The following is a 10,437-nucleotide window of genomic DNA, read 5'->3' on the forward strand; positions in this document are numbered from 1 at the left end:
CTGGTATAAATATTGACCTGAAGTTGAGTTAGGTTTTATTATACAGCTAAATTTATAGTTTGTAGATCATAACATCATGATACAGAATAAAATACACAATAAAGACTACTATAAGCTTATATGTCTTTAGCTAAGATTTAGTCTTTGCATAGTAGTACCAATACTGAAAAATCCAGAATCCTTTCTATGTCAAAAATATGGTTTAATGTCAAGGAGAATGGTCAGTTAACTAACATCATCACTTCTTTTTTTTATACTGTAGCATAGAGAGTACAATAATGCATATATTAATTTTAAAAATGTTGTCCAAAAATCTCTCTGTAAAATCACCTCTTTTTCTTGTGGTTTACAAGAGGAAAAACACTGATTCTCCATGAAAAGTTTTAATGAATAGGCAAATTTCTTTAATGTATAGTTTAACAGCTTTGGATATATACTTTTAATGTTGTCTCCATGATGTCTGAAATAAAAAGACTTTGAAAAGACTTATGAATTACAAAATACTGTTTTAGCTGGTTCTGATCTGTTATGAACTAATATTTTCCATATAAGCACCCATAACACTTGTAAAAATATAGGTAATGATAAATATATCATTGTGTGGGTGAGTTGACTGCAATAGGTCATGATGAACACTATGTTAGAACATCTCCTCCTTGGTGTTTATTTCACTGGCTCATGTCTATGGTAATTGTGGAGATCAGTCATGTCACTGGTGGACACCAGTGGCAAGAGACATTCTTCAGGGATCAGTATTGGAACCAGCACTTTTTGACATCTTTGTCAGTGACATAGACAGTGAGATGGAGTGCACCTTCAGTAACTTTGCAGATGACACCAAGATGTGTGGAGCAGTCAACACACTGGAGGGAAGGGATGACATCCAGAAGGACCTAGACAGGCTAGAGGTGTGGGCCCATGGGAACCTCCTGAAATTCAACAAAGTCAAGTGGCAGGTCCAGCACATGGGTGAGGGTAATCCCAAGCACAAATACAGGTTGGGTGGAGAATGGATTGAGAGCAGCCTTGAGAAGAAGGGTGTTAGTTCACAAGAAACTCAGCATGCAATGACCCAGCTTGCATGGGTCATAAAAAGTGCACTTGCAGCCCAGAAAGTCAATATTTTGGACACATCAAAAGCAGCATGCCCAACAGGACAAAGGTTGCCCCCTCAGCTCCACTCTCATGAGACCCCATCTGGAGTACTGGGTCCAGCCCCAACATAAGGAGGAGATGGACCTGTTGTAGTGAGTCCAAAGGAGGCCAGGAAGATGAGCAGAGGACTGGAACACCTCTGCTATAGAGACAGGCTGAGGGAGCTAGGCTTGTTCAGCCTGCAGAAGAGAAGGATCCAGGGTAACCGTATTGCATCTTCTGCTAATAAAGGGAGTATACAGGAAAGCTGGAGAGATACTTTTGACATGGGTATATAGGATGTATGTTGGCTGGAGCTTTGAGCAACCTGGTCTAGTGAAAAGTGTCCCTGTACATGACAGGTGGGTTGGGACTTTAAGGTCTCATGTAACCCAAACCAGTGTATGACTCTATGATTTCAAAGCATATTATAAAATACTGAAACAAAGGACTGACAAAAAGCTATAGAAAGAAATAATTATTTCACAGTATGTCATGTATTGACAACATCACACTCCAGATTGGACTCTTAGTTCCATGTAACTATAATTTAAAAAATATTCTAGGTTTTACTTGTGTAACTGAGGGGTTTTTACAAAATACACATACAGAAGGAACATAGTTTCTTCAGTTTTTCAATTATATTACATAGATGCCTATCAGCCACTATGCTAAAAATTATTAAATTAGTTATAATTTTGTATTAGCAACTAAGCCATTTCTATAATTCATAATGCTGTATCATGTATAAATCTACACACATTTTCTTGTTCTGTTTTAAATATAATTTTTTGTAGTCTATTGTGTTTTTCCTTAGCTTTATATGTCCTTTTGCAAATATTACATACAGAACCAACATGCAACAAACAACGCCAGAATTGGATATATTGTTTGCACAGCAAAGGAAGATAAAATCTTGTAAGTTTGTATCCAGCATAAAGTTTATTTACACGGACACAAAAGGGGTTTTACATTCATTTCTCTGACAATTTAATTTAGGTTGCATTAGTGACATTACACTGTATGCTATTTCAAAGGAGCACATAAAAGGGCCTTTGAGAAAAGGTCTTATTATTCTAGTGCAGTTCTGTAATGGTAGAGCAAAAATATGTGTTTAAGGATACCTCATGCTATTGAGTCCCAAACATGTTCTTTCAAATAAAGGCAAAATACCTGGCTGAGTGAGGTTAAAAAACTGTGCAAGCCTCAAATGCTCCAAAACATCTTAATTACTACAAAATTGACTAGTCATAATCAAATAATGAAAAATGGATGCCTCCCACCTGTTCTCCTTTCCCATCTCTCTCTTCCCAAAACAAATGCAAAATTAACTAAGGGAAAATTGTAGCTGACTGTGAACAGGATATTTTATAGTGTTAAGTGGTGTTTATGTCAAGATAAACCAGAAAGGCATAAAAGATAATGTAAGAAGGCATCTCTGCTGTGATAAAACATGATGAATAAGATAAAGGTAAGGTTGCTACACACGTTCTTGAATTCTTAATCAGTGTATTTTTCTATCCTGTGTTTGATCTCTTGCTAGAAATATATTATCCATACCATTCAATAATATAAGTTCTTTTCTCACACATTTTTAAAGAGCCTCAAACACCTTAAACATGGCATCAAGGTGAATTAAGTACGCAGTGAATTGTCCTCACCTAGCCAGTTCTTTCTTGCTCTTTTAAGATATATTTTAAATTTGTAAAATACATATATATCAAGATGGGTTCCTCCTGGTAGCAGTTGCCATCGACCACCCAGTAAACTTTTATATACACGGCAGTGTTCTGGGACAAATTTCCTTTTGTAACAGACTTCACAAAACTACTCATATGTTAAAAACAGAATCAACATTGAAGGGCTTTTAATGAATAAATAAAAAGTACTCACCACATTGACAGACTGTATTTGCATCATCCCTACACTGGTGGCCTTATTTTAAGGATTCTTTTCTTTTTATCTTAACTCTGGCTGAGCAAAGATATTTGTTTTAAAAACTACCTTTGCAAATGACAGCAGTCTATGGTTCCTGGAATCTTTCATTCAACCTACATTGCAGCTCTCTTCTTAAATGCATTTAATTTTCAGCTTAATATGAACATTAACCAAACTCCACCTTTCAGGCCTTTGCAGCATTAGATGAATCTGAGATAGCCTAAAGTATTTCCTTAGATTATGCTGGATTTTTAACTGCATTGCATTTAAAAAGAGCTACAATTTTTTTTTTCATTTTATGCTACATCAATGTATCTCTTAAAGAAAATCACACTTGTGCTTGAATATATACAGAAAAAGACAGTTTTCATGTTCTGTCTATAAATATTATCCTTTTAAACTAATAGCAGTCTGGTCTATGACTGAAGGCTTATAACCCTTCTTTTTCACTCATGACCAAATTGCCTTTTATGTGTTTTATCCAGTACTATCACATGGCAATGCCAAAGCTATTTAATATTATTGTTGCAAGATCAGAACTCAGACTTCTAGAATAAATTTTCTTTTTATATATAGAGTGGGTGAGAGAGGAAAAGAAAAGGCAGTTTTAAAGATCAAATTACATTTCAACAAGCTTTTCTTTCAAACTGAACCAACAAATGAAATTTTGTGTCAGTACAGCAGTGTTTAAAATGGATTACTAACATGGATTTCTACCTTTAGAGAAGGATTTTGTAGAGCTAGATTTAGACCTTCAAAAATAACTATAGATATGTTTCATAAATGACTGAAACTTTATATAAAGGAGATTCTGATCAGCAAAAAATCTGGCACAACATTACAATGAAGATTCTAACTGGGTAATATTTAACCAAGCAGGAGAACCCAAGGGCTTCAGCTAAGACTGATACATCACCTGCCACTGTGAGGTAGTTAAAAAAGGCAGATTACAATTATTTTGGGGATTTGTGCTTTCTCCCCATATAGAGAAACCTTAAGAAACCAGCTTCACTAGCTGTTTTCAAACAATTGGAGTCTAGCCCATATATCATAGCATTTCTGCCAGTTATTTTTAACTTCAGAAGCAGGTATGAGCACTCTCTAAAAGACAGCATCCTTAGTCAAGGCCCATTGTTAACTGAAATTATAAACAGGTGATGATAATTAACAATTATCTTCATAAAGGATTGTCTGGGGTATTCACATTACAGATCCCAATTCCCCTTGATTACAAGCTGCTAGGAAATTACATGGTTTTGGTTTTTTTTCATTCCTTTTAGCAACTAAATTTCATCCTTGATAGAATCGTGAAGGATCCTCAAATCTTAACTAAGTAAGGCCAGATTTTTACCATTACCATGAAAGAGACAGACTTTCAAGAATGTATTATTAGCTGCAATCTCTTTCCCTTTACTTAGTTGAACCTGAAGACTTCTGAAAATTTGCCTCATCTGTTATAAGAATTCAGTACTTGTCAGTTTACCAAATGGAAGTTGCTGGGATTTTTTTTATTTAGTTTGATCTGAGTTTATAAACAGTTTCTGTTGTTAACTGCACTTGATATAGGAATCAAACTTTGTATTTGGCATGTTCTGAACATATGCATAGGCATATATTAAGAGGAATTTTGAATCTACATAAAATCAGATACATGTAGAAAATTATTGCATTTTATATGAAAACAGTGCTGAAAAGCTAACCAATGCAAATGTAATGAACGTTGCCAATCTATTGTTGACATGTTGGATATTGACAGTGATAGAGAAGAACTACAGAAGGAAATAAATTGATACCCTACAAAACCTGTTGCCTTCTTCCTACTCTTGGAATTACAGGTGTAGTTGGTGGCATGAACTGTCATGGTAACAGTGCAATCCTTGACCAAGAAGAACGTGTGCAGGGATTATCACTCTCACCTCCCTTTCAGACTAACTAAGGAACAATGGTGGCCCAGTTAATATCCACTCCTTCAGGAGTGGAGTTCAGTACACAGGTTTAGTCCTATGACCTTGAGAAAACACCTGCGTTAGAGACCAGTTTCCACTACAAACTCTATATTCAGTTTTTTCTCTCTATTAAAAGAAGATCCTTGTCTATTGGTTTTTAAATTCAGAGAAATTCTCCTTTACTGTGTGACTACAAGGAATTTGATACAAAACATTTACAGTGTCAGGGCATCAAATAATATAACTGTATAAACTCTCTTGCAAACTATACAACATACAGGAAGTTACTTTTTTTAAGCAATCTTAACAGCTATAAATTTTTTTCAACTCAAACTGACTTATGTAATGTCCACTTCCTCAGTCACATCTGGTTACTGAGGAAGCCATGGATCATACCCATCACACCACGTACAAATTGATGAAATTACATCCATGGGCAAAGAGAAATCATGCTGAATATTTTGCAATTAGTTGAAAAACCAGATTGAAAAATTATAGCTATTGGTGTCAGATGAAATAGCTTTCATTCTGGAGCATGAAGTCATGTAGTATGGGACATTCCTTTGGTCAGATGGGGTCAGCTGTCCTGGCAGTATCATCTCCAGTCTCCTGGTGTACCCACAGCCTACTCACTGGATGGAAATATGAGCAGCAGAATAAGCCTTGGTCCTGTGTAAACACTGTTCTGCAACAGCTGAAAATCTGTGCGTTATCAACACAGTTTTGGTTGCAAGTCCAACCCATAGAACCATAGGGCTGCTATTAAAAAAATTAACTCTGTCCCAGATCCAGTAGCGGTATTGAACCTTATTCAAAAAGCAATAACATTAGTTCTTTTTTTGCAGTCCACTATGCAGCTGTGGGTTCATTAAAAAAAAAAAAAGAAACAAACAACACAAACCAAAAAAAAAACCCACAAAAAACACTTATGCCTTTATATAAGGTTTCTTGAAATAACCTTAGAATGACAATGGGATGACTCTACCTTAATTTGAAATTTATTTGTCCAGTGATTGATTTTGGCAACAAAATGGAGACTTCAACTACTTGCAGATAGTTTGTACATAAGCTGACCTGGACAAATTTGCTTACTTTCTTTTCAAATCTTAACAACATCTTCCACTTCCATTAAGATATACTGTAAAGAAATGAGATAGAGAAGGAATTGCAGGAAATGTCAATGGCCTGTAGACAAAGCATAACGCATTAATTCATAATTCAGGGAGAAGACAATTCTTCTTGGCATTGCAGGAACCAAAGTGCTTTGAATGCTTACAAATTTTTCTCAACATTATATGAAGTTATATCTTAAGGTATTTTTTATTCTCTAGTTCATTTTGCACAGACACCAGAGAAGGACTGATGATGAAACATTGTTTAGAATGCAGAGAGTTATGAACCAAAAATACAGGAGTGTATGAAGATGAGATGGCTCTAGACAGATTTCCAGCGTGGGAATGTTGACGTTATTGGCAAACCATACAGTAGACAGTTGCATAAAATTTACATGTCCACCAGGGATGCAACTTGTTTGATTCAGTATCTGCAGTGTACATATGAACTACTTACATCTACATGGAAATTCAAACCAGTTTTTGTACTGTCAATGAGTAACTATGTAGTTTAATGTCAATATTATTTGTCAGTACTTAGTGGATTGCTTCCATGGTTACTGCTATTAATTTACTCAACATACTGAGGACCACTCACTTAAGGTGCTGACATGTAGGTATCTGCATGAGTGCTGACTATGCAATTCAGTAAGTAGTACCTGGAGTGATAGTCAGTAGACCAGATATAATTGTCTGCCTCAGAGTCACAATGGCTCATTAGACACCACAGTCTCTGTCGACTGAATTAACTGGATATCCAGAGATTGTAATGAGAGCTTGGACCTTTTGCTCTCTTAGAGACACCTAAATTCCTGTACATTAAGTGTAAAGAGTTCCCCATAGGAAATCTAGGATACAACTCATTTTATCCTAAAGAAAACATTAAATCAGGTCTAGCACTACAATGCTCTGAAGTGATGGATTTTTTGTTTCGACTATAAAGTGAGCATATCTAGGTGATGGTTAGCTCAAATAACCATTGCTGTGAGACAAATTTTCCCTTCACTGATTAGCCTGAACTTTAAATTGAGATATTTAAACCAAGTTTTGTTTTTTCAACTTTTCATACCCATCTTACTATATTTTTGAGTGGGGGCTGCTCAAGTTCTGATTCATAAACTCCACAAGAAGTTGAAATTGTCCAGATAAATTCTACTTTTGGTCTCCAGGGTAACAGCAGTTTCTCAAAATGGCTTTGTGACATTCTTAACAAGTATATCAAGCCATTGGTCATGTTTCATATTATGTACAACATGCCTCTAAGCAGAACACCAAAGAAAAACAATCTGAAATAATTTCAGTCTCTTATGAGGCAGATTTATAATTTTATAATACAAAATTCTCTTTAATTTTTCAGTGTTATGTGTAGCCTGAAGTATCTCTTAAAAGAGGAAGATACAATATATGCAATGCTTTAATAACTGAGAAAATTTTCATTGTATATAAAATTGTGAAAAACCCCTTCCCTCACAACTCTGTCCCATGTTATTTGTCCAATACCCCTAATTTTTTGGATAATATTTTGACTATTATACTATGATTTTCACTCTTCTCTGCTGTTGTCCAGTGAAAGAGTCCAAGTATCTGTAAGATGCTTCCAAAATGTATTTTGCAATCTTTTATATCCTGTAAAAGAGTATTTCTTGTTCAGAAATTCTCTGGTTAGATCCTAAGATTAGGTTAAAAAAAGAATCAAAGTATTCCTTTATATCAAGCCTCTCAAGATTTGAATCAAAATTTGGTAGTTTTTTTTAGTTGTTAGTTAGTACTTACAGCCAGACAGTTATGATTAAGTAACTGCATTGTGAACATTGTATGCTTGGCTAATCTTTTGTTTTATGGAAAAGGGAAGACAATCCCAAGATGAATGGGCTGGACAATAGCCACTAGAAGTGAAATCAACAGAACTGAGCAGTGACCAGGGGAAGCTAATTCCGGCATTGTGAGATCATGACCACCAACTCGTGGACCACCTACTCAAAATAGACCCCAGACTCAAAGGAAGAGAAAAATGTGCATGTGAACCAATTAACATGAGACTTGAGAGATATAACTAGCAAATAAGGCATTGAACACTAAATAATAAAAAAAGTTATTTGTCATCAAGTAATTTTTTTTGTTTTTACCATGTATAAATGATGTAAAGTTTTGATGATCAGATAGTCAGCTTTTATGCCTTTCCACCTAACTCTCTAATTTGCACAAACTAGAATTAAAAATTGAAATACTTTGCTGCTTTTGAGAAATTCCTCTTGGTGGGCACTTAGCAAGGTACTTCCCATAAAACACACACAAGAGTGATCTTTGCAGGCCACAGTGGTGGAATTACAGAAAATATAGTGTAGATGGAAGATAGTGTATTGAAAAATGAAGCAGCACAGCTGTAGCTCTACATGAAACTGGTGGCTGTTGAGAACAGTAGTTTGGTTTCAGGTGACCACCATTTAGTTCAGTTGATTCTGAAAGGAAACATTGTTTGTGTTGTTCTGTGGGTATTGTGTAATGGTAGGGTGGATACCCAGATTTACTCACACACATACACACACACACTCACTGCAACTACAAGGCAATGTAAACCAACCTTCACACAGTCAATGAACAACAATGCAGTTTAATTTCAATATTATTAAGACTATTGTGTTTTCAATTGCTTATGCTTTCTAAAATATGAATTTAAACATGTTATTCATTCTTCTACAGCCAAGTGCTATTATTATTATTGCTCTATTACTTTGATTATAAACATGATTATAATAACTTGTTTTCCTTGTTATTGCCTTTTTTTTCAACTCCTTAATTAAACTATGGAAGAATTTCAAGGATAATATGGAAAATCAAATGTGGTTACACCTATAAATTGTGTAAAGTTTATCAAGTCATAGCTAGAAAAAGCCAATTATTCCATTCCTTGTTGATCTCAAAGTTGGCTGTAGTAGTTGCACTTTAGTACTGGAGTTTATACAGGAAAGAGGACACTGTCTAGACTGGGATATCAAATTCACTACTTACTAAATGACAGATAATAGATGATTACTGAGTATTAGGACTAACATCTGAAACAGATAAATCTTCCATTGACACAACTGGTGGATGGCTCATTGTTGTGATGTATGGACAAGAATGGAAATAAGATCCACAAATGAAGAATTTGCCATATTAAAGTTAAATGGGCAAGGCTTAGGAAAGGATATTCTTACAATTTAACAAAACTAAATAAAGAGTTTAAGCTAACTGACCTTGTCAAACAAAACTTACATATTTTTCCTAAATAGCTCTTTTCAGAAAAAAAATAATAGTTGCATTTCATGGATTACATTCTTTCCAGGTTCAAATCTGTTGACACCAGGAAAATTATGTTATCTTTAACTCTTTACATTAATTATATATAGTAAACTGTAATTTTCAGAAAGCTATTCTGCAATAAATTATAACATTAAAATCCTTTACAAAACATCTATAATGTTTCTTTACATATAGGGAAAGAATCATGTTTACTTAATCTCTGCATCTGAGAAAAACGTTTGCTTGAAAAACTCAATTCTTATTTTACTATTGTCTTATTTTAAGTTATTGAAATGCTGCAACACATTTTTAATACAGTTCATTAATTTTCAAAGTCTTCAGGTTAGAAGGCAGCAGATTTCTATGATCATGTGTGTAACATTATTAGAATCTTTTCCTTTTGCTGATTTCAGTATGCTTAAAACCACACAACATAGCCCTAAGCAAACTATGTACAATCTAGCAGAAAAAGGACAAATTATTATTTTTTCCAACTATGAATTTTCAGTTCCCATGGCTGGAACTCAAATGATTAATAGTAACACCCTTTGTAGCTTTAACATAAAGTCAGAGTTAACAATTTATGTGTAACACTGTACTGTTCTAAGGAATTTCACAGATTCAAATATGAAACTATTAATGCACAGAACTCTGAAGTCACTATTTAACAGGCAAAAATGTAATACTTATGAGGATTCTCTTTTAAATAAAGTATCAATACTACAATTCAAAGTACATGAGTTAACTTAGCCATTTATTCACCATTTCTTTAAGGATGTCTACCACTTCTATAAAAGCTCTAATGAGCTTAGAAAATCTGGCAGATACTCCTGATTTGATGTGTTTTTAAGGTAAGTATGACACTCTGGTTTCTGAGGAAAAAAAAAAAAGAAAGAGAGCAAAACTCTAAAAGTAAAATTCCAAAGCTGTCTCCATTCTTCTCTGTATGCATATGGTGCAGGACCAGAGCTAAGTCACAGAAGTTGCTTTAATCCCTGCAGCCTGTGGGAGCCAGTCACACTGAT

Source organism: Pithys albifrons, chromosome 7 (assembly GCF_047495875.1).
Source record: "Pithys albifrons albifrons isolate INPA30051 chromosome 7, PitAlb_v1, whole genome shotgun sequence".
NCBI lineage: Eukaryota > Metazoa > Chordata > Aves > Passeriformes > Thamnophilidae > Pithys > Pithys albifrons.